The sequence below is a fragment of the Arvicanthis niloticus genome, unplaced genomic scaffold (assembly GCF_011762505.2).
Source record: "Arvicanthis niloticus isolate mArvNil1 unplaced genomic scaffold, mArvNil1.pat.X pat_scaffold_413_arrow_ctg1, whole genome shotgun sequence".
In the NCBI taxonomy this organism is placed as follows: domain Eukaryota; kingdom Metazoa; phylum Chordata; class Mammalia; order Rodentia; family Muridae; genus Arvicanthis; species Arvicanthis niloticus.
Window position 1 is genome coordinate 46367 of NW_023046054.1, and position 25667 is coordinate 72033.

At 43.8% G+C, this 25667-nt stretch overlaps 1 long non-coding RNA gene and 2 pseudogenes across 2 annotated transcripts; 2 read left to right on the forward strand and 1 right to left on the reverse strand.

The window, feature by feature from the left end:
* Positions 1-1233: 1233 nt before the first annotated feature.
* On the reverse strand, positions 1234-1665 carry LOC117702071 (coiled-coil domain-containing protein 12 pseudogene; annotated as a pseudogene).
* A 14291-nt stretch (positions 1666-15956) lies between these two features.
* On the forward strand, positions 15957-18216 carry LOC117702070 (crooked neck-like protein 1 pseudogene; annotated as a pseudogene).
* Positions 18217-19006: 790 nt separating this feature from the next.
* On the forward strand, positions 19007-25100 carry LOC117702073 (uncharacterized). 2 transcript variants are annotated; one of them, XR_013070295.1, is made up of 3 exons: positions 19007-19291; positions 23161-23203; positions 24833-25100. It is a non-coding gene; the product is annotated as an uncharacterized LOC117702073 (long non-coding RNA). The 2 variants fall into 2 exon arrangements; XR_004605964.2 differs by having other exon boundaries at positions 19013-19263.
* The last annotated feature ends 567 nt before the right edge of the window (positions 25101-25667 follow it).

Genomic DNA, 25667 nt, shown 5'->3' on the forward strand with positions numbered 1-25667 from the left:
ACTTTCAAACCCTCCATGGACTGGATGTTGTGGTGGAACCCCACTCCTGCGCAAGTGCATGGTGACACTGCTGGCTGCCATGTTTCTTCCCTAATAAACCTCTGCTGATTGCATCCAGGTATGGTTTCTTGTGATCTTTGGGTGGTCATGATTCCCTGAGACTTGAGGAAGGGTCTCCCGAGTATGGGGGTCTTCAATTATTACACAACAACCCTAAATATCTCCTAAGACCAAGTCTCACCCCCTTCGAAGTTCCTCTCACTCTGCTGCTTCAAGAAGAACCAGAACAGGAAAGAAGTCTGCAGGGGCTGGCCCTGCAACCTGCAGGTGTAATCTTCCCAGAGAGGAGCTCCAGATGGCTATACCTACATCAGCTTCATGCTTCCAGGCTGTCATCTAGAGAATCAACACAGAGGCTCACAGCTTACTCCAGGCTCCAAGATCACAGCTAAACCCTAGCATACCATAGCATGATCTCTAGTAGAACTGACTCATAGCTCTGACTGGGAGAGGAAAGAGATGCATGGCTGGTAGCCCTACAGGATCGGGGAGAGCAGTGTGATAGCCTCTAACCTTCCATGTTCTCTGTGAAGTTCTTCAGAGTGCAGCCTCCTCACTCTCACACTGGAAGGGGTCCAGAGGACCATGTGGGACTCTCTCCTTCTTTGGCACAAACTACTGCAAGGCCTTGTGAGGGGTCTTAAGAGGACAATCCCAGTCTCTATATCTGTGGTCTAAGGGTTCCGAGGCGACCACTGCTGAGTCTGACTAGAGACTAGGAGCAGAAGGTCAACCTTGGTGCTGCCCACCCCTCCAGGCTCACCTAGGCTGGCCCTAACCAGGAGTAAGAACAGTAAGTAAAACTTCTACATCCCAAGTCCAACCCCCCGAGCACCAAAAAAACTGAAAGCGACACAACTCTACTAAATGCAGCTTTATTTCCAGAACTTACAAGCTCTGTTTACATACATATGTACAGATCGCAGCTTTGACCCACTCGGGGTAGTGGAAACCCCTGGGAGATGAACTGTCACAACCAAGAGAAGCTGAGACTCAGTGGGCTGGCTCAGTTCTCAAGACCCAGAAGTGCTGGTCAGCCTAACCCCATCCCTGTCTGAGACTACCTTCCCACAGGATGTGTGTGTGCTGAAGAGATGAAACACGGAAAGCATCTCAGTCGGAGTCACAGGCCTCTTGTTGGATGGTGGAGTGTACTGCAGAGGCCAGGCTGTCCTAATGGCCTTTCAGCCATTCGTGGACCAGCTCTGAGATGGCTCTCTGGGTCAGCTTCTCCAGCTTCTCCAGCTTCTTGGCCACATCTCTCTTGAGATCCCAATCCAGTTTCCGAGGTGCTAGGTTGGCCAGGTCTACTTCCTCAATGACAGACACTGGCTTGGCAGCCTCCAGCTGCTTCTTCACCTTCTCCTCCACTGCAACTGGTTTGGCCTGGGGGACCTGCCACCTCTTCAGGTCTCTATCCTCTGGGACATAGTTCCAAAACCTGGGTTCCCTGTGCTCCTCCTCTTCTTCTCTGAGCCTCTTGCGCTGTGGCCTCCCATCTCCCCTTTCCTTGCAGCCAGTTTTCTCCCGGAGGGCCTTCAGCCATTCTTTCCGCATCAGTGCCTCTTCTTCAAGTTGGCACACACCAGCAGGAGCAGCTGCCATCTTTTCAGAGGCCCCCCTCCTTTTCTGCTCTGGCCTCACACAGACTCAGTCAGAAAGTGTTGGACTTACAAGATCTAAAACCAGGACACACGCTCCCCCAGAAAATCTCACGGACGGGATTCACTGCAATAACCTGAGGTTGGATGATAATAATAACCCAGTGCACTGGAGTTCTCTGCATACAGGCCAGAAGCACCAAGAAGAACCTCAAGTTGAAGGTAAGAGCAGTTTTTATACTGTTTAAGGGGTGGACTAGAGAAACAGTGACTAGGCACAATATGATTGGTGCAACAATGTGACTTTTAAACTGATTGGTCTTTGGGGAATCAGGTGGCAAGGACCTCCCTTGTCTGTAAATGGCAAGGATTGGTTCCTCCTGAGGAATGTGTCTACCTGCCTAGGGCCTTCCCCACCTGCAGGTGTGGTCTGAGAATGTTAATTGCTGCTTCCTCTGAATGTTAATCCAGTAGGGTAATCCAGCAGGTGTCCTTGGACTAAGGAATGTGCTCCTCCCAGGATGTGTCCTGGGGCAGTTAATTTTTAAGTGGAACCAAATTCCTAGAAAAGCAAGTGGAATCAGACCTTAGAGGAAGAGAATAGATGGAGTGGATTGACCTGGTTTTGCCTCATCTCCACACTCCTCTCCTGAATGCCTTCTTGGAATACTTAGCCATCCTTATGCACTTGTGCCAATTCTTCAAGAGCAAATGCCTTGAGACACTTTCCCTGAGCCTGGTGAGGTGGTGCACGTTTGTAATTCCAGCACTTCAGAGGCTGAGGCATCATGAAAATTATGGGGTCGGGTTCAGTGTGGTTACATAGGATAACCTCTTCTTAAAGCCCTACTACTAGACAAACACTCAGAAACCTGCCTTGGCCACTCTCAATCCCATCTCACTCTAGGGTCAGCCTCTCCCTCCTCTACAGACAGCAGCAGCCAGTGGCACCTCAAACTCTCCTGGTGAGTGGTTGCTCTTAAGCCTTGCTCTCCACTCTCTGGCTGGACTCCAGACCTGCTGAGTTGGAGACCTGGCTGCATGGCCTTTTCCTATGAACTCAAGAATGATCACTCATCCCTTTCTGGAGCTGCAACATAATCAGAGTCAGGCTGCCTTCCCTGCCTAGGATCCTGCAAACAGCAACCAGGGCCAAATAAGCACCACAGTATAGAAAGAGTTTGACCAGCACAGGGCAGTGGTGGTGACCGCCTTTAATCCCAACACTTGGGAGACAGAGGCAGGTGGATGGATCTCTGAGTTAGAGTCCAGCCTAGTCTACATAGCGACTTCCAGGACAGTCAGGGATACCTAGGGTCGGCTCAATAGAGGGAGACTCAGCCAGAGTGAAGGCCTAAAAGAGTTGGATCAGGCAGGGGGAAGTCAGCAGGCTCAGGTGATCCTTACCATCCTGGATCCAGGAAAGTGCTGTCTGCCCACCAGAGCCCTCACACCCAGACATGACCATGCACCTCTCTCTCTCTCTCTCTCTCTCTCTCTCTCTCTCTCTCTCTCTCTCTCTCTCTCTCTCTCTCCTTGTGTGTGTGTGTGTGTGTAAGGAGTGCAGAGGGATTGGAAAAATTGTTAAAAAGAATATGTGTTGCCCATTACAGATGGCAGGCAAAGCACAGGTTCTAGTGGATTCAGACCGCTTGGGCCTGGCTGGGAACTTTGATGAGGGTGCTTGTTCCTAACAGGTTGGGCTGGGCCAACTTCCTTTTTAAAAAAGATAGCCAAGCCATGCCTAGAATGGTGAAAACCCTCTCTGAAACACAGAGCTCTTGCATAGAACCAGATTCCCTAGAACTAGATGGGATCAGTAGGATAGGGGATGGAGAGGGGTGTTGAGGCCCACATTCTGCCTCAACACTTTGCCTCAACACTTTTGGGGCTAAGTGCTCTGGTCAAGAGAGAGAGTAGGGCTGCAGGGGCAGGAGATACGAAGAATGGAGACAAGACAGGGTGTGATTCAGTCTCTTTTCTTTTCTCAAGTCTCTCTTATTGAAGGGAATTCTTACGTATTTATATACACAAGTAGGAGAACACAGGTGAAAACATTTTACCACGTGCACCATACAGCTGAGGTCACTAAACAGCAAAACAAGCTATGTGGGATAAACAATATATTTATCAGAGTGTGCTTCAGCTGTTATAGGCTTTTGCCAACCAAGTCTTTCATCAGGGTATATGGTTCCAGATGGCTGCAAAGTTGATCTAGCCGCTTTCTACTAAAGTTGGCTCCCAACAGGTCCCCCTTTTTAAATTTTTTTTTTCAAAAGGGAAGGCTGGGAAAACTTACGGAAACCGTGCCTGTCCTAGGTTGGAACAAAGCACCCCAGCCTCACCATATTAAGTGAGGGGCAAGGGTCTCGATATGCTCTCTTACCGGTCATTGGCTAACCGGCTTAGCACGCAAGTTAGGGGTTAATCCTCAATAGTCTTGATGACAGAGGTTTCAGAGTCCCCTACTTCCAGCCTGAAATAGCGGACCTGTATGGGTTTCATTTGTTATCTGTTGCCGTACCAAAGCCATCAGTTTGAACAGCATGAACCCGAGAGACAAGAGACTTAATATCTAAACTGTTGATATAAAAGCAAACACTCTTTAAGGCAACACACAACTTCCCCTGTTGGAGAAGTGAAAGGTCTAAGCCTTGTACCCACAAATTTATACCAATGAAATCCTTGAATTTTGCATCAGCTTAGTAACAATTATACAGATAAAGGCAGTCTAATATTAACCAACTCAGTCCCCAAGTCCAGGGAATTGGGGCGCCGACTCTTCATTAACTTCTTCAAGCTGAACATGGGTGCTGAGATATTAGAAGAGGGATGAGGGGAAGGGTAAATTGATAAGCCTCTGAAGTCTGTCTTAACTGCATCCAGCTGGAAGTCCAGGGCATCAGTGAACATGCAGGTGATAAGGAGATTCATTCACCAAGGCTGTGTATTCTGTAATATACAAATCTCAAAACAAGGTTTAGTATCTAGATAATTATTTTGATTGATTCTCTGAAATCTAGTGTTCTGGAGGCCTACCTCTGTCATGTCTGATCCATATAATTCTGGAAGACATAACTACTACCTTAATGACCTCATCAGAAAACTCATAGAAAAACCTTTTTTTCCAAATTAGCCTTTCCTTAAGCCAGTAGCCAGAAAAACCTTTACACTGAGTTTTTATCCAGAAAAATATAACTATATAACTCAGAATCACACCCATTTTGAAAGTTAAATCTATTAACATTATCAGTTTTCTTCTCTTTAATAAGACTAAGCCTGCCTTGCTATTAAGAAAAGGCCTGTTCTGTCCCATGGGCAGTAGAAGCCTGCCTGCTCTTTCTGCTCTCTCTGGAGCTTCCTCTGTTCTCCTCCTTCCCTTAGCATGCTGCATATTGCTCTCTTAGTTTTTTAAGTTGCCTTATAGTTTATGAGTTATTCCACTCTGCATTCTTGTCCTACTCCCTCCTCCTGCTCTGATGTCACAGTGATGTCCTTACTCTTAATACCATTGCTCCCAATGGTATGCCTTTACTTCTAAGTTCTTCTTGTGTTCCGTTTTGTCTACAAAAGTTCTCCTCAGCTCAGTTCTGACTCTTCTGGTCGTCCTCAGCACATAGCCATCATTCAGAATACATGATCATATGGTATAAAAAGTTCATCACAAGTTTACACATAAATAAGTTTACAACAGAGAATGTTTACATGCATAGACATTAGGAGTAATTATCTGGCCAGACATTATCTGTCACAGCTCTACAGGGTCATAGAGAGTTAAAAACAGTAAGTTATTAGTGAAGCTTTGTATAGAAAAACCCAGTCAATATTTTATCTTCTGTCCTTGTGCCTATAGTAAATTGTAGTTCCCTTTTTATGACCTTTGGTTAATGGTTTTACAACCTCTTGGAATGTGCTCTGAGTAGTAGGTGCCTGCTTGCTATCTCAGAAGCAACTAACTCATGACACTAAAGACTGGCAGAGTTCTCCTTGCGATTTTGACATCAGTGAAGACCTAAGAGGGGCTGGAGAGATGGCTTGGCAGTTGAGAGCACTGACTGCTCTTCCAGAGGTCCTGAGTTCAATTCCCAGCAGCAACCACATGGTGGCTCACAACCATCTGTAATGGGATCCAATGGCCTCTTCTGGTATTTCTTAAGACAGTGAAGATGTACTGGCATACATTAAATAAATTTAAAAAGAGAGAGAGAGAAAGAAAGAGAGAGAGAGAGAGGAGGAGGACCTAATAGTAATCCCAGTATAAAAAAGCTTAAAAATACTGGCATTATTTAGGAAATCTTCCAGGATCATCATTAAGAATTAAGAAATCACCGGGCAGTGGTGGCTCATGCCTTTAATCCCAGCACTTGGGAAGCAGAAGCAGGCAGATTTCTAAGTTTGAGGACAGCCTGGCTTACAGAGTGAATTCCAGGACAGCCAGGACGACACAGAGACACCCTGTCCTGAAAAACATCCTGTATTTGTCTATATAGCATCACAACATAGTACATCTCCATTGTTCTGCAGAGATCGGCTCAAAAGTTTGGGTTAACACATAGTGATTTTTACATATATTTAATAAGAACAAAAAAGCATATTAATAGCAGAAATCTTTCCTAAAATGAATTTCTGATGGGCCTTGCCTACCCTAGTTGTGTCATAAATTAGGATCCAAAGTGGACCCATCTCAGGAATGTTACCTGTTAGTTTTTAGCTTCTCCTAAGTTGGCTCCTGACAGTTCATTTTAGGGCTTCCTCTCCCCCTAACTCATTCAGTATGCTGGTCCCTGTATGTTGTGTTCCTTCCATACAGTGGCCCAGCTTTGGCAGACAGTGCCGAGGACTTAGGTCATGCAGTAAAGTGCGTGTGCACACAGAAGTTAGGACACCCAAAAAGTAAATAAAATCTCTCAGATGACAGTTTCAGATCTTCGTGTGGCTGTAGATAACCTGTAACACCAGCAGTCCAGGGAGGCAGGGGGATCAGGAGTTCAGATCATCCAGCTACAGGCCAGCTTGAGGCTCGCCCAGGGATGTGGGAGAGAGAAATGGCTAATATACTGACATCTTTTGGAAGGATCAGTAGGGTTGACTGCTGAGCAAGACTGATGGAAGACATAAGAACCAGGACTGAGATGAGAGTGTCATAGTCCACAGACATCCAACTACATAGGTACATTACAGATTCAAGTGTAGCAAGGGCTGGAGAGGTGGCTCAGGGGTAAAAGTCAGTCCTTGCTGCGCACCCCAGACAACCTGTGCTGGAGTCCTGGAACCCACGCAAAGGTGGAAGAAGTGACTCCACAGAGTTGTCCTGTGCCTGTATGTGCACAGGCATACACGCACAAACACTATAAGCTCCAGACTATACCCCCAACCCCAGGCTAACTGGTGACTTTAGATCCCACTCCCATCCCAAGTTTTACCTCATTGTATCCCCAGGAATTATCACCCTAAGAGAGCTGAATGCCAGGCCAAGTCAACAGCACCTCATGAAACCAGCCTATAGTCAAGTGGAGTTCCTTAGAGCTGTAACAGTCAGTCACAGCAGGATGGGCGGACTCAGCCGGCTATAAAACTGAGACAGGACATGCCCTGTGGGAGTCCACTTTCACCCTACCCACCACACTGGGCTCCGTACCCCAGCCAAAGATGGTGAAGCCCCACAGGTACTGCTTCTCTGAGAAACAGGCCATGAAGATGAGGCTGTGCAAGTACAGCCCCTCCACCAGAATCCAGTAGTAGTTGTTTGCCAGGAAGTAGAGGAAAAAGGTCATGACCACTCGGCAGCCAGCCTAAGAGACCAACCAGGGTTAGTTCTAGAAGGTAGAACCTGCATCTTATAGGCAAGGTTTGGTTTTCATTGGGGGTGGGGGGTTGGGTAGGAAGTTCACTCTAGGCTGCTGGGTTGGGACCAATATAGTCCATAACTCTGTCCAGGAAATAGACGCAAGGAAGGGGGCAGAGAGGAGACCCCTGAGATGGGGGATCAGAACTTTGAGACTGGATTGGAGATGTCTTCAGTCCTCATGGTAAAATTCCCTTAGAGATGCAGGGGGTAGGGGGTGGCCTCTCTCTGCAGGTTAAACATGCTCTGTCTAGGCTATGGCTGAGTCACACCCCTCTCCATCCCCTATCCTACTGATCCCATCTAGTTCTAGGGAATCTGTTTCTATGCAAGAGCTCTGTGTTTTTGAAGAGCTCCAAACTCCGCAGACCCTTCCTCAAGTCTTAGGACATTGTGGCCACCCAAAAATCACAAGTAACCATACCTGGATGCAATCAGCAGAGGTTTATTAGGGGAGGAGCCGGCGGTCAAAACGACAAGCTCTTTAGCTCCAAGAGCAGGGTTTTGGCCTAGAGTGGTGGGTTAAAGGGTCTTTTATAGCATGGGGTGGGAGGAGGATGGCATTTTCGTGCTCTTACACATGAATGGTTGCATTTTCGCGTGGTTACACATGATTGGTTGTTTTACAAATTTTGAAAAGACCAAATTTGGGAAGACCAAGGGAGGGGTAACCAAGAACAGTGGAACATTCCAGAGAATCTAGCCCAAATAATCTAGAGTCATGTGAAAATCACTGCACACTCATTTTTCTCAAAAATGTGGTTTCACCAAGTCACTGCCCTACCTTGTATTCTCACTAGCTCCAGCTGTAAAGCCACAGCCCTGTCATTGTGTTTTTACCACCTGAATGACTTTCACTCCTTACAGCCAGTTCCTGGAACTGGCCTGGCTTGTTTCAGAGAAAATTTTCCATGTCCCTAAAAAAACTTAAAGGACATATATATATATATACATACATATATATATATATATATATATATATATATATATATATATATACACATACATATATATATATGTTCTATAAAAATGATTTTTATAATTTTTCATTCTTCATTTCCCCATTTTCTCTAATGACAGGTTTTTAATCATAAAAACTTAGATTTCAGTATCATCATAATTGTCATTTTCTTGACCTAAAGTCCAATATTGATGTCGCAGTACTAAAAATTGAACAGCACTTATTCTGTCTCTAACAAAAGTTACTAATCTATTTAAAATGCAAGGGCCTATGGTTAAAAGCAAAAGTAAAATCACAAGAGGTCCAGCAAGGGAGGATAACAGGGTTGTCAACCAAGGAGACTTATTGAACCAATTTTCAAAACAGTTCTGCTGTTCCTCTCTATCTTTCTGTCTCTAGTCTAACCTTAACATTCTTCTCTTAGAGCAACAGACTTCTTTAAGAAACAGCAAGTCTAGTCCTCTTAGCAGCACCTGTCTCTATACCTGTAGCCATTCTTAGTCTCAATGTAACAGCTAGAGTCAAGGAAAATAGGCTCTCTGTAGAAGCGTCTAGAGTGTATCTCAAACTCAGTTGAAGAGTACCTGCGGGATCTAGCTGGACAAGTACACAATAATCTTTGACTGCAAGCACACATCATGATTTATCAATCTTAGGAACTAAGTATCTGTTAGCAGGGCTTCTTGGGCTCTATTCTATTGACTAGGGGTCTCAAAACATTTCCTTTTCTTTGAAACACACTTTCAAAGTTGTCCTCTGACTTTTACACATTTTGTGGCACATAGCTGTCTACATACACATAAAATCACATATATAATAAAGAGAAATTGCAAAAGGAACAAATCTATATAACTCTAGATTCACATTTCAACTTCAATCTTGTAATCACAAGCTGTCATTTAACCTTGGGTGTATACACACTAAGCCCCATCCTCTAAGGCAGCATTGCCCCCGTGCCTCTAGGGTGGGATGTCTCAGGAGTCAGGGCCTGCTCTTTGGCCTTGTAGAATAGCAGACGACCTTGAGCTAAACAGCAGGAGGTTGCTCTGGCGTCCGGATGTTCAGGCACGTGTTGGTGGATTTCAAGGAGGTCGGGTGGGTAGCAGCACCAGGAAGTCTCTTAGCATCCTGAAAAATCATTTCTCACACAAAAGGGACATTCTGGGTATGGAACAAGGACAAGGGACACTCTAGCCAGCGCCAGTTCCCAAGGGTAGTTTAATTTTAGGGTCCTGTATATTCTCTCTACCTGTCCTGAGCTTTGGAGACAATATAAAACTGCTCTCTGATCTAATTACCTAGGGCACTTGAAACCTCGGGAAGGTCCCTATTCTAGGCTGTTTTTTCCTAGGTATTTCTTATTTACTCTAAGTCTTATTATTTCTCTGGCTCAAAATCTAACGTCCCTTATACGCTTTAAGTCTCTTGGCTGCTTGGTTGCACTCATATCTTAAGAGTCCATCTGTGTATTTAGTCTGGTAAATCCTTTGCTTTCTGGGGAGTATAGTTCTCCCTTCTTGTGTGCACTATTATCTCTTTTTCTCTACATAGTATCTGGCAGGATGGCTAGCAATCTGAGTTCTTTCTCTTATTCTGTGCTTTAAGTGAGGCCATCTCTTAGGCCCACAACTGGAACAGGCTCCCATATCAAGACACTTGATTTGTCCAGTTATTGCCTCAGGCCACTGAGTCTCCTCCCTTTTTGGTGTCCTGGACAACGAATACTCACAGTTCCTGGCTTCATCAGGGTTTCCTTTCTTGGTATATAGTCCTGCAGACATGGGCTGTGGCAAAAGCATACCTGTTGTCCATGCAGATGTTGGCTTTCTTGTCAGCCCCAAGTTCCAAGGTTGTTCTCTGTTGGGAGCCGACTTTAGCAGAAAGCGGCTAGATCAACTTTGCAGCCATCTGGAACCATATACCCTGACAAAAGATTTGGTTTTCAATAGCCTACAACAGCTGAAGCACACTCTGATATCCCACATATTTTGTGTTGCTGTTTACTGGCCCCAGCTGCAAGGTGCACGTGGTAGTCACGCCTGCAAGGCAATGCAGTTCACGTGCTGTCCACGTGCTATCTACACCATACATGCTTATAAGGCGCATGTGCTATCCGCGCCTGCAAGGCATTGCAGTGCACGTGCTGTCCACGCTATAGACGCCTGTAAGGCTTACGTCATATCAACACCTGCAAGGCACGTGGTATCCACGCGCCTACAAGGCACGTGGCAAAAGCCTATAAATAGCTCAGAATTCCCTTCAATAAACGAGACTTGATCAGAATCTCTGTCTTGTCTCCATTCTTCGCGTCTCTTCCCCTTTATCCCCACTCTCTCTCTCGCTAGACCCTGACCCTCGGACCGGAACGGGCAGTACAGGCTGCAACAGTTTGGCACTCAACGAGAGGCAGCGGGAACGAGAGACCCAGTGAGGGACGTTACTGGAAGAAGGTGATCACGAATCTGCCGAGTTGAGAAAGAGCACTTAGCCCCAAAAGTGTTGAGGCAAAGTGTTGAGGCAGAATGTGGGCCTCAACAGTTCTCTGCACCGATGATCTCAGGGGTGGGGAGTCAGTCCAGATGGCATGTGTCCACCACAGTAGTGCTGGCTTGTCTCTGACCAACATGGAGAAAACTGCTCCTGTCTGTAAAGCACGTTACCTTGGCTCCTGGCTGAAGTCAGTCTTCTATCCGTTGAATTCTTGTCAGTTAGTTGCAGCCCAGGAAGTGTTGTATCTGGATGTCCATCCTAGGGAGTATCCCCTCAACCAGACAGGGGATAGGAGCAGCCTAGGATGACCATAAATGAATGGGATACCCAGCCCATCTCTTAGTCCACCATTTTCGGGTAGTCCATGAATATGTTTTGACCCATTGGCCTGGAGGAAGCCCCTGTGTCTATCAAAAGTTGGGTGGCTCCAAGCTGCCCCGTCTATCTCAATAGCTGTCTTCACACAGAGCTGTTATCTTCGCCACTTGGGGTGTTTTTTGAGGCCTGGGATTTTCTGGCCCTGGCTTCTATTTTTTTAGGGCCCTCTTGGACCCTGAAGTTGGCTCCTTTACTTGCAATGCGCACACTGGTCTTTTTCAAAGAGTTTTATCTCTCTTTGATTGGAGTCCCTTTTTTCTGCTTTCTGTAAATTCTTTCCTGTCACCTTTCTCTTTCTTCACCTCTCTCTAGTCTCCTCTATTCCTCTCGATTCCTCTGGACTCACAGCAACTTATCTCTATTCTTCTCTACTCTTGTCTTCTAGACTTATAGTAAACCTTCTCTATTCCTCTTCTCTATTCCTTTCTTTTAAATCTTCTCTCACTTGTTATTACCATCAATAATTTTAATATGTAGTATACTTCCTAAATCTTTCAATGACTTATCTTGTAGTCTCTGTAGCCTCTGGAGCCTTGTCTACACTGACAGAATGTCTCTATGAGCTAGTCTAGAAAGGCTGTGGGTAACTTATCTGATCTCTGCTTAACCTCATGTGTCCTGATCAAAATTAGTGGGGTCTCATGTAACCCTCTCTCTCAAGATCTATCAGTGGGATCTGGCATGGGCCTTTGGGTGTCCCTTACCTTCTGTCACATGAAGGTCTCAGTCACATCTGGTCCAAATTGACCTGCTGCTGACCACGGCCTGATCAATTGACGGGGTCCCCAATCTGAAGACCAGAACCTGCAAAGGTCTTGTGAAAGCAAGGCTTTTTTTACCTTATTTATTGCTTTGAACTCTGTGTAGACTGATGCATTTGTGAGGCTGCATGACTGCTGTTCACATCACACTAGAGACCATAACCTAATTCAGTCTGCAAACAGTACCTTGTCCACAGGTGTAATGTGAGCTCACCTCTGAAGCTCTAAGAAAGAAACCAAATCAGAATGAATAGCCTTATCTGTAGCATTTCACAGCAAGGATTATTAAGATGTTGAAGGTTCACACAGTTATTAACAATTTTTAAAAGGCAACTTGAGTTACATTTGACACATATTTGAATTTAACTTTTAACAAAATAGAAACTTTGGTCATAGTTCTATAAAAACCTTTTAAAGAGTTATTTCTGATTACAACAAGAACAATAAAGTAAACATTTTTATGTCTAACATAAGAGCACAAGTCTTCACCACTTCTTCAATTTTATCTTGTCAGAACTCTCATCTTTGAACCAAATCTTAATGAAAATCTCATATAAATAATGAAATTGTCTCAAACAGTAATGGCTAGAAAATCTATCAAAACTGAAGCCTATATATATATATATACCTATATATATACCCACATAACCTACATGCGGTAGGCGGGCTGTAGGAACATGAACCTTCTGGAAGGCCTCTCGCCTTTGCCCTGAAATCCAACGGTCAGATCAGTAAGAGATTTTTTGGCAAGTAAAGAAAGAAAGGCATGTTTTAAATGTGGTAAGCTTGGACACTTTGCAAGAGATTGCAAAGTAGAAAATGAGTTAAGCCAGAGACAGCCCAGAAAACAGCCTGGGCTCTTCCCAATTTGCAAACGTGGAAGGCATTGGGCTAGTGATTGTAGGTCTAAACAAGACGCACAAGGTAATACCCTTTCCCATAATCAGGGAAACAGGAACAGGGGCCAGCTCCAGGCCCTGAACTGATGCAAGCCAAAACAGGCTTATGGAGCAGTCAGTTTCTTACCAACAAACACCAATCCCTTTCTGAACTCAGTCGAGCAACACCAGGAAGCGCAGGACTGGACCTCAGTTCTGCCACCCACACAGTATTAATCCCAGAAATGGGATCTCAGGCCTTCCCATTAATCTCTGGGGCAGAGATCTGTTATCCCAGTTGGGACTGATTATGTGCAGCCCTAATGAAATAATCACAGCTCAAATGATAAACCCTGGATTTTCGCCCAGGGAAAGGATTAGTAAAAAGTGAAGAAGAGATTATCTAACTTGGATCTGCCAGGTGGTGGTGGCACACGCCTTTAATCCCAGCACTCAGGAGGCAGAGGCTGGTGGATTTCTAAGTTCAAGGCCAGCCTGGTCTACAGAGTGAGTTCCAGGTTAGCCAGGGCTACCAGGTCCTCTCTCTGAAGGAAATACCAAGGCAGAACTAGCTACTCGTATAGCTGCAGTGACTTTATCAGATCTGCCATCTAATTTGGATCAGGCCATAAAGGCTCATGAGTTACATCACCTTAATTCTAAAACTTTAAAAGGTATGTTTAAAATTACTAGAGAACAAGCTAGACAAATTGTCAAACAATGTCAATCATGTGTTAAGCTTTTACCAGTTCCTCATTTGGGTGTAAATCCAAAGGGACTGATACCAAACAGTATCTGGCAAATGGATGTTACTCATTATAATGAATTTGGCAAGCAAAAATATATACATGTATGTGTAGACACATACAGTGGTTTCATCTATGCAACATTACAAACTGGAGAAGCAAGCAAGCATGTGATTGCTCATATGCTTGCTACAATCGTTGTATTGGGTGTGCTTAAACAGATAAAAACTGACAATGGCCCAGGTTATACAAGCTCCAGTTTCTACCAATTTTGTGAAAGATTGGGAATACTACATAAAACAGGTATTCCATATAATCCACAGGGCCAAGGTATGGTAGAAAGGGCACACCAAACCATTAAATGTCAATTTGAAAAAATTAAAAAGGGGGAATGGTACCCTACCAAGGGATCCCCCAGAAGTATCCTTCATCATGCACTCTTCATTTTAAATTTTTTAAATTTCGATTCTGAAGGAAAATCTGCTGCAGATAGATTCTTTTGGCATCCTGATACCAAAAAGAATTTTGCAACAGTCCTCTGGAAAGACCCATTAACTGGAACCTGGAATGGGCCAGACCCAGTGCTTATCTGGGGAAGAGGTTCTGTTTGCATATATTCCCAAACTGCAGATGCTGCACGTTGGCTGCCAGAGAGACTGATTAAACAAATAGACAACAATAACAAATCCAGGGAGGAGAAACCCCCTGAGAAGCGTATTTTTTCTTCACAGGAAACATGAAGATGCTTCACAATTGTCTTCAAACTGGAACAGATCAATGAGTAAACCTGACTTGGGAAGTTATCAGTGCTGAAGAAGACATCACCACCCATATCTCCAGGGTAGCTCTATTGGACTCTTGATTCCCTGACTTATGATTTAGTGGGGAACTAGATTGTTTTAGATTTAGTGGGAATTTAGATTGTTTAGACCCAGGAGAAAACACACTACCACAGTTACTGTAGTTGTTTCTTGGGTTTGAGATTGACTAGAGCAGGAACAGGGATTTCCTTAGTTTTCTTTAGATCAAAACTATGATTAGTTTTGTATTTATATAGATTTAGATTCTGATATAAGACATTTATAAACAGAATAGAAGAGGCTTACACTTTTTACTCCTCTGATAGAGGGAGTTATATGTTGCCCTTTAAAAAGAGTGTTGCTGTCATACTAACTATTCAGGTGTTGTTAAGTCTCTTGTCTTTTGGGTCCACGCGGTTCAACAAACTGATGGCTTTTGTATGAGATGCTATTCAAATGAAACCCACACAGGTCCATTATTACAGGCTGGAAGCAAGGGATTGTAAAACCTCTGTCATCAAGACTAATGAGGTATATCCCCTAACTTACACGCTAAACCTGATAGTCAGTGACGGGTAAGAGAGCATACCGAGACCCTTGCCCCTAAAAGAAGGGAGGCCTCACCATCCTAAGACAGGAGCTCAACCAATGGCTGTTGAGTATCTAAGGACGGGAAAGGGAGGCTGGGGTCCTTTGCTCCAACCTAGGACAGGCACGGTTTCCGTAAGTTTTCCCAGCCTTCCCTTTAATAAAAAATTTAAAAAGGGGGACCTGTTGGGTGCCCACTTTTAGCAGAAAGCGGCTATCAGCTTTGCAGCCATCTTGAGCCATATACCCTGACATGAGATTTGAATTACAATAGCCTACAACAGCTGAGAACACTCTGATAATCTTGGTTTAGATACCTTGAGATTAAAGGTGTGTGAGATTATAGAGATCAGAGTTAGAGACAAGACCTAAGGGCATGATTAAAGGTGTAACTTAGAGGCGTGGCTTAGAAGTAAGACATATAAAAGGCAGAGACAGAACAGATCAGAATTGAGACTATAGAAGACATTAGGGAGAGTATAGAAGACAGAGCCAGAGATCAGAGAATATAGACGGAGATCAGAGAATATAGAGGGATCATCAGAGACGAATCTCTGACATTAGGTAGAATCTGCTGTCACCCTCGCTCTTGTTGGAACCTTGACCCACAGACCGGAGCAGCAGCTTGGCAGGGATACAGTGGCCACCCAAACGTGGGTCGGCCCTGGCCTCAACATTTTGCCTGGGCTGCAACATTATTTTGGCAGACCCAACGTGGGGCTAGGGCGGTCCCCAACAGGTTCCAGAATCTAGTTTGTTGTGGGCTGGCTCTGCGGTGAGGGCTGTTTCTTGAAGTCGGTTTCTGAAGTCCAGGTGTGGGCCAGGGTCGCTCGTTTTCCGCTGCTGCAATCATGGCGGCCTCCACAGCAGCCGGGAAACAGCAGATTCCTAAAGTGGCCAAGGTGAAAAACAAAGCGCCTGCAGAGGTACAGATAACTGCTGAGCAGCTTCTAAGAGAAGCTAAAGAAAGAGAACTCGAGCTCCTCCCGCCTCCACCTCAGCAGAAGATCACAGACGAAGAAGAATTAGAGGATTACAAACTACGGAAAAGGGAGACTTTTGAAGATAACATAAGAAAAAATAGAACTGTGATTAGCAACTGGATAAAATATGCACAATGGGAGGAAAGTCTAAAGGAGATTCAAAGTGCTCGATCCATATATGAGCGTGCTTTAGATGTCAACAACCGGACTATTCCACTCTGGCTGAAATATGCAGAAATGGAAATGAAGAACCGCCAGGTCAACCATGCCCGAAATATCTGGGACCGTGCCGTAACAACTCTGCCACGAGTCGACCAGTTCTGGTACAAGTACACACACATGGAGGAGATGTTGAACAATCCTCCTGGTGCTCGGCAGGTGTTTGAATGCTGGATGGAATGGCAGCCTGAGGAGCAGGCCTGGCACTCCTATATCAACTTTGAGCTGAGATACAAAGAGGTGGAGAAGGTCCGCACCATTTATGAACGCTTTGTGCTCGTGCACCCTGCTGTGAAGAACTGGATCAAGTATGCTCGGTTTGAAGAGAAGCATGCTTATTTTGCTCAAGCTCGGAGGGTCTACGAGAGAGCGGTTGAGTTTTTTGGGGATGAGCATATGGACGAACACCTGTATGTGGCCTTTGCTAAATTTGAGGAAAACCAGAAAGAATTTGAAAGGGTACGAGTTATCTACAGATATGCCCTGGATAGGATTCCAAAACAAGAAGCCCAAGAACTCTTTAAAAACTATACCCTCTTTGAGAAGAAGTTTGGTGACCGGAGGGGTATAGAAGATATCCTTGTGAGCAAGCGGAAATTCCAGTATGAAGAAGAAGTGAAGGCTGATCTACTCAATTATGATGCATGGTTTGATTATTTACGCTTGGTGGAAAGTGATGCAGAAGCTGACACTGTGCGGGAAGTCTATGAGAGAGCCATTGCCAATGTGCCACCCATCCAGGAGAAGAGGCACTGGAAGCGCTACATCTACCTCTGGATTAACTATGCACTCTATGAAGAGCTGGAGGCCAAGGATCCTGAGAGGACAAGACAGGTATATCAAGCATCTTTGGAACTCATTCCTCACAAAAAGTTCACGTTTGCCAAAATGTGGTTATATTACGCACAGTTTGAAATAAGACAGAAAAATCTGCCATTTGCCAGAAGAGCTCTGGGAACTTCCATAGGCAAATGTCCAAAGAACAAGTTATTCAAAGGTTACATAGACCTGGAACTACAGCTTCGAGAATTTGACAGGTACAGAAAGCTTTATGAAAAGTTTTTGGAATTTGGACCTGAAAATTGTACGTCATGGATTAAGTTTGCAGAATTAGAGACAATCCTTGGTGATATTGAGAGAGCTCGGGCAATATATGAATTAGCCATCAGCCAGCCACGCTTGGATATGCCAGAGGTACTTTGGAAATCATATATTGATTTTGAGATTGAGCAGGAAGAAACTGAGAGAACAAGAAACTTTTACCGACAGTTGCTTCAGCGAACACAGCACGTCAAGGTATGGATTAGTTTTGCTCAGTTTGAGTTATCTTCTGGGAAAGAAGAAGGAAGTGTGGCTAAATGCAGACAGATTTATGAAGAAGCTAACAAGACCATGAGAAACTGTGAGGAAAAAGAAGAGAGGCTTATGTTGCTGGAATCCTGGCGAAAGTTTGAAGATGAATTTGGAACAGCATCAGACAAGGAGAGAGTAGACAAACTCATGCCAGAAAAGGTCAAGAAGAGAAGAAAGGTCCAGGCCGACGATGGGTCTGATGCCGGATGGGTAGAAGTCTATGACTACATCTTTCCAGAGGATGCTGCCAACCAGCCTAACCTCAAGCTTCTGGCGATGGCCAAGCTTTGGAAGAAACAGCGACAGGAAAGAGAAGCTGTGGAACAGGATCCAGATAAGGACATTGATGAGAGCGAAGCCTCATCTTTTTAAATGTTGTAACTGCTTTTTATAAATCCACAGTTTAGAGCTTTGACTTCTGGATGTTCTTATATATTTACCCAGTAAGGGGTTGTTTGACATCTTTGAATTATTTTTTAAAATGCTGCTGGATTAACTATGGGTGGGAAACTGCAAGTAAAGGAATATTTTTGGAATGTGCTGATACCAGTCTTGTTCCAACAGCACTTCCTCTTAATTGTGACGTGGTAAGTTTGAGTGTGTTGCCATTTAAGACAGTATGGATTGTAAGTCACTCACCAATGCTTATAATAAATCCCAATTTTTGCCAGATATGATGTCTCATGTTAATTCTAGTACTGGGGAGACACAGGTAGAAATTTCTATGTGAGTCTAAGACCAGTCTAGTCTGCATAGTAAGTTACAGGATAGGTAGAGCTACATAAAGAGATTCTGCCTCAAATCAATCAATCAATCAATCAATCAATCAATCAAGTAACAAAAAAGTAGAAATATCAAAGTAGAGAGGCAGAGAGGCCAGCTTGGTCTACAGAGGTCCAGGACAGCCAGGGCTACAGGGAGGGAAGAAAAGTAGAAAAGGAAACAACAAAAAGAAAAATAAAAGAAGAAACTCCCTCCATTTTTTTTAGAAATTCCTTTCCTTTCTTATTAATAATTATTTTAATGTATGTGGGTCTGTATGAGCTCACACCACATGTACACAGGTCCCCGTGGAAGACAGAAGATCCCCTGGAGCTGGAGTTACAGGCAGTTGTGAGCCATCTGGTACAGGAGCTGGGAACCCAACTCCACTCCTCTGAAAGAGCAACAGGTGCTGAGCCATCTCTCCAGCTCCAGAAATGCCTGTTTGGGAAGACGTTTCCCAGCTTTTACTTTCTGTACTATCACAATGACACTCTGTGATTTGTAGAACAGAGACTTTCTTTCTAATAAGGAAGAGGAGGGAGGCTAGGAAAGCACAGAACATTTACTATAGTTATATAGGGAACAATGGTGAGGACCAGGATAGATGTGGAGGATCTGAAGCCTGTCTTCTGAACTCCTGGTCTAGTGTTCGTTACTCTATCCACCATTCCTGCTACCACTAACAATGGTCAAGGGGCCTGGAGGGAGATGAAGGAAGCAGTGTTCTGTGTCTCACTTCAGGCCTTGTGCATCAAGAATATACAGATGTGCTGGATACTCCCCTACTTCAAGGTCAGTGAGCCTATATGTGGCAGTCACCAAGAAACCTACCAGGGTGAGTGCCATCTCTGCTCCAGAATTCTGTGAGTCTTCATTTTATTATCCCTTGCCTCAGCCACTCCCATTCTTCCCTTCACACACCCCTCCATTACTTGCTTTTCCATTTCTTCCCTCTCTCCTCTTACTCCCCAAAGTTGAATGGGATCCTGGTCCAATAATGCAGAAACAGAAAGCCACAGAGGTCAGAGTGCAGTGCCTGGCATGGACAATGACCAAATGGAGGGAACTCAGTAGCAAGTGGGCACAGGATTCAGGTCATGTGACCATAGCCCAGTGGGGTCACCTGGCTACAGAACAGCCTAATGAAGCAGAGATGGGCTGGTGAGATGGCTCGGCAGGTAAAGGCACTTGATACCAAGCCTGATGACTTGGTGTTTGATCCTAGGGACTCACATGGTAGAAGGACAACCCTAAATTCTAGAAATTGTCCTCACCTCCACACATACACCATGCCACACACGTACACAAACACATGCTCATGCACACACATAAAATATGTAATTAAAACATGTCTTAACGAGGAGGAGGGGGATGGGCAGAAAAGGAGGTGTGGCTAGGAGGAGAGGATGGGGAGCAGAAGTGAGCTGGGTGATAAGTTTGCCCAACTAATGGTTTATTGGTCTTTAAATGCAGATTATTCCCCCACATAGCTTACTTTTTTTTTTTTTTTTTAACGTTCATCCTGTCAGTGGTTTAGTTTGGGGCCTGTGACATTTAGCTTTTGAAAACAATTACAAAATGCCCAAGTCTTTGATCCAAGACACAGAAGTCTGCACATCACACATGGCTAGGTCAAACATCTCTCCCTCCTTGTCATCATCCTTTTTAAGAAAAAAAATAATCTTCTTGATCCATATGAGAGATGTTTGGCCATGAAAGAATGAACTTTGTTTTGTGTACTTGGTTGTACAAATACTAAACCTTACACTAGAGCCCATAAAAGTTGTGAGGTGATTTTGTTTTGTTTTTCGAGACAAGATTTCTCAATGTGACCAGCCTTGGCTGTCTTGAACTCACTTTGTAGACTAGGCTGGCCTTGAACTCATAGAGATCCACCTGCCTCTGCCTCCTGAGTGCTCGGTTTAAAGGAGTATACTACCATGTTCAGCTGTGAGGTGAAATTTTTCTATCAGCCTCAATGACTGGCATAGATAACTGCAACACATACCCATAGCACAATAGACAAAGAGGCACTGTTATATACAAGCTCACTTTTACTATATTTAAAAAATTAGAGATTGGGGAAATGATTCAGGGGGACCATGTTTGTGACATCAGTATAAAGAACAGAGTTCAAATCCCCTATTCCACCTGAGGAAGGCAGCCATGGCTGCTGCGTGTAATCCCAGTTCTGAAGAGCAGAGGCAAGAGGACCACTGTGGCTTGTCAGGGTTAGCTCTGGGATCAGTGAAAGACCCTATTTCAAGAAAATAAAGTAAATGAAGATAGAGCAGGTTATCCACACGTACACAGTGAAGCAGGTACCTACACACAGATGAGTAGACAGCACACACATACATCACACAGACACACACACACACACACATATATACATATACATATACATATACATATATATAAAAACATAAAGCTGTTTTCTTGAGCTATAGAGATAGCTCAGTGATAGAATTCTTTCTTGTTATATGTGAGGCCCTGTGTTCAATATCTCCAACAACTCAAAAATAATTATGGTATACATGTGTGGTCCTGGCACTCAGGAGACAGACACAGGCAGATGGCTGTGAACTGGAGGCCAGTCTGGTATACACAGCAAGGTCTAGGCCTGCCAAAGCTGCACAGTACATGCATCTAAAACAAGCCAACAAAACCAAAAATAATTATAATAAAGTATATTTACCTGGTGGTGGTGCACACTTTTAATCCCAACATTTGGGAGGCAGAGGTAGGCAGAGCTCTGAATTTCAGGCCAGCCTGGTCTATATACTGAGTTCTAGGACAACCGGGGCTACAAAAAAAAAAAAAAGAAAGAAAAGAAAAGAAAGAAAAAAGAAAAAAAAACTACCCTTTCTAGAAAAATTAAAATAAATTAATTAAGGAAATTAAATATTCTCTTAGAAGTTGCCCTTGGGTCACAAACAAACTTTACAGTGTATCAGTAATTTTACTGGGGATGGGGGGAGTCTGCCCAACTCTGTCATTCCCTTTTAGCTCCCAAGTAAAAGACATGATTTATTAACAAGTTGCTGGCTCGATGTCAGGCAGGTTCTGAGCTATTCTAACCCAACTATTAACAACCAGATAAATGCACCATTATTGGCTGTCTTAGGGTTTTCCTGCTGTGAATAGACACCATGAGCAAGGCAGCTCTTCTGAAGACAACATTTAATTGGGGCTGGCTTACAGGTTCAGAGGTTCAGTCCATTATCATCAAGTCAGGAACATGGCAGCATCCAGGCAGGCATGGTGCAGGGAGAGCTGAGAGTTCTACATCTTCATCTAAAGGCTGGCTTCCAGGCAGCTTGGTTGAGGGTATTAAAGCCCATGCCCACAGTGACACACCTGCTCCAACAAAGTCACACATCCAAATAGTGCCACTTCCTGGGCCAAGCACATACAAACCATCACACTTGCCAACTGAGTCTTGCTCTGTTCCATGTGTGTCCTCAGAGCAAACTTCTTTTGCTCATATGCTCATGGTCCATCCTCATGGTCTATCCTTCTCCCTGTCTGAGATGCCCTCACTTGACCTAAAGTTCCCCCTTCCTCTCTTCCCTGCCCAATCACAGGTTCTAGCTTTTTATTATTGAATCAGGGATTATTGGGGGGAACATTCTTTACAGCACACTGGTCAATAAAATGCCCATGTCCAGACTGCAACTTGACCTTGGGGTACAGAAGTCAGCATCTGAATACACAGCACACAAGACCAACCCCTACATTAAAGCAATCTAATCTGGATTCACAACAATTACAAATGAAACTATTAGATATTCCATCTTTTTTGAGCTGTCAATGCCATACCATCTTTGCCTTTATCCATTGTATACCAGTTAACAAAGGCATAAATATTATTACTGTCTTTTAAATCTGGAGAAAAAGATATACAAATACAATATATATTTCATTGTGTTTTCTAGCTTCATAAGAGCTGCCCAGTACTGGCTGTTTCTTCACATGGATTCCAGTTTGTCTTTTTAGTTGAAACAGGGTCTCATTAAACATATATATGCCGTAATGGCACATACCTTTAATCCCAGCACTTGGGAGGCAGGAGCAGGACAGCCAGGGCTATACAGAGAAACCCTGTCTTGAAAAAAAAAACAACAACAGCAAAAAGAACTGTTTTATTTTTTATGTGTGTGTGTATGTGTAGACACATAGCACTTGTAAATAGTATAGCATTATTAGTAAATACAGGAGCCTATGGAAGCCAGAAGAGGTCACTGGATCCCCTGGAGCTAGAATCACAGGCTATTGTAAGCTGTCCAAATTCACCCTCTTCTAACCTCCATGGGTACACAGACATACATGCAGGCAAACCACACATACACATAAAATAAATGCATCAGATATGTGTGTGTGTGTGTGTGTGTTCAGAGTTATTAACAAAATATTTCTTTCTTAACTTTGTTTGTCCTGGTCCCACCAAGAAAGAACTGGTGTGTCATGGTTTATGGCATACCACAAAACAAAAATAATCATTTCAAGCCAGCTAGTAGTAGTGCATACCTTTGGTCCCAGCACTCAGGAGGCAGAGGCAGGCTATCTCTGAGTTCCAGGACAGCCTGGTCTACAGACTGACTTTCAGGACAGCCAGACTGTTATACACAGTAACATTGCCTCAATAAATAAATAGAGAAATACATACATACATACATACATACATACATATAAAAAACAAACAATGATTTCATAATATAATTTTTTCCAGATATGAAGACAGAACTGTAATTAAAGTGCATGATGGACCATGTGTAAGTAAAGTCTCTTTTCCTTTTTCATTTTTAAGAGTAAAGCAAGAAATAAAAATTTATAACTCAACAGGGTAACAATCCATTCTCCTAAATTTTGAGTTAAACATTAAGATTATGTTAGTTTTCTCTAAAACTGTATTAGAAAATATTATATTCCTATGATTACTCCAGCTGATGCCAGATCTCCGGTACATAAAGAACACCGCGGGTAAGTTAGTAGACAGCTGGCAGAACCTGGAAGGAAATGTTCCCACCCCAACGTCCCAAATCTCAGGCAGAAAACAAGGATATGTATCTCTTCTTTCTTCCTTTAAGCACCCCAAGCCCCTTGGGGTGTTTGTTTGTTTGTTTGTTTGTTTGTTTGTTTTTTGAGATAGTCTCATTAAGTAGCCCTGGCTGTCCTGGAACTCTCTATGTAGACCAGGTTGACCTTGAACTCACAGAGAACCACCGACCTCTGCCTCCAGAGTGCTGGGACTAAAGCCATGCACTTGTACCTTAATATTCAGAAAAACTCACAGAAAAATAGGCAAAGACTAGTTTTACAGAAGAAATAGTCACATCTGACATGCTAGCACCTGAGAGCTACAGCAGGATTGTAATTTTGAGGCTAGCCTTGCCTCCACTGTAAAACCTTGTTTCTAAAACAAAAATTAGGGACAGGATGTGCTCTTGGGTTTGATCATGAGCTAATTAACATGCAAAGCCTGGTCAAATGCTCTTGAATAACTGGACAAATTCAAACTGAAACAATAATGGCATTCCAATTTACCAGCTATACTGGGAAAGGCTGGGACATTATCAGTGCTGGTGGAGACAAGAGGGCAGTAGTCTCACAATGGCTGGGAGCAGGGAGGACTTAAAGTCATTGTGGAGAACAACCAGGTTTTAGACAGTGTAACAAATTGAGTACATATGTATCTTATGGACCAGTATTTCCAAACCTTGAAAAGTACAAAGAAATGTTCTCAGCTTTGCAAAGTGACATACATGCCTATGGCAGTGTTTCATGGTGTGAAGCAAGAGACTGAATAAATGGGTTGTCATTCCTCCCCACAGCCTTGCACAAGTTCTCTATCTGTATCATATAACAGGAGGAGGGCTGGTCCTTGTCACTTATCCCCAACCCTGTTTCCTGCCTACTATCACCCCCTTTACTGTTATCTCCTCTCCCAGATCCCTCACAGAATCTTTAAAGTCATAGCTCTTAGCTACATCTCATATTCAAAGAAGCAGAGGTCTGGAAAGACTTACTTACCTCATACGCTGAGCTGAAAATCAATAGGGCTAAACTTTGAATATGGACATCAGTTTCCCATTCTGTTCCTCATGCAGCCCCTGTTCTATCCCAGGGTACCACATACCTCTAATATAATGCTTTGACTCCCCATCTGTTCTGCTGGAGTGGAGTCCTCAGAATCACATAGGCAGCCACGTCCTTTGCTTTTCCTCTCTGCCTATATCTACTCTGCTTTCTTTTTATCCTGCAATGAGATCAGAATGTCTCTAGTCAGCCCCAGTTCAGTGTTCAGCACCCTCCTGCTGGATTGTGGGCATGTGTGGTTAACAATGCATTGGCCTTTCTCTTAATCTGACTTCAGTTCCTCTAAGCAAACATTTCTCTTACAGGAACACTCCTCAGATGAGTTTGAACACTAATAAAAGTTACTGAGTTCTCAGAGAGCCGTGTGGAGTATGACTGACTCTTCAAAGATTCCCAATTTGGGAGCCAGGGTCTGGAGTTCAGTGGTAGAGTACACTATTGTGTACGAAGCTGTAGGGAGTGTTGAAAGAGAGCAGCTCCTTGAGAAGAACAACTTGGTAGTAGAAGATACTTGCTTCAAATTCATTCATTCATTTCTTCAATAAATGATTCTCAGCATAAACTTGGCTGGTAAACATTTTCTCAGTTAATAAGAACCTTTTCCTTTTGGGGGAGTGGGTAGGGTTTGTTTGTTTGCGACAGAGCTTCTGTGTGGCCCTGGCCATTCTAGAACTCACTGTGTAGACCAGGTTGGACTTGAACTGAGAAATCCAACTGCCCCTGACTCCTGAGTGCTGGGATTAAAGGTGTGCACCACCACCGCCTGGCAAGAACCTTTTCAATATATCAGATACTCAATGCTCTCATTCCTCTATATTTTCATGTAAATTGTGACCAAATATCCAATGAAATGTACAATGTGGGAATAAATATCTCAGTAGCAGCAATGTCTACAAGCTGTGGGCTTTGGTCATAACTGAGTTTGATATGTGTCCTGTGAGCAGTATAGCTCTCAGCATGTCTCATAACAACTACACTAGAAAGGGTACTGTGTACTATGTATCTGTGTACCATAAGCATTTGTGATACTGCAGAAGCCAGAAGGTGTCAAGTTCTCAGGAGTGGAGTTACGAATGGTGTGAGCCACCATATGGATGCTAGGAATCAAACCTTTGTAAGAATAGGAGGTGCTCATAACTG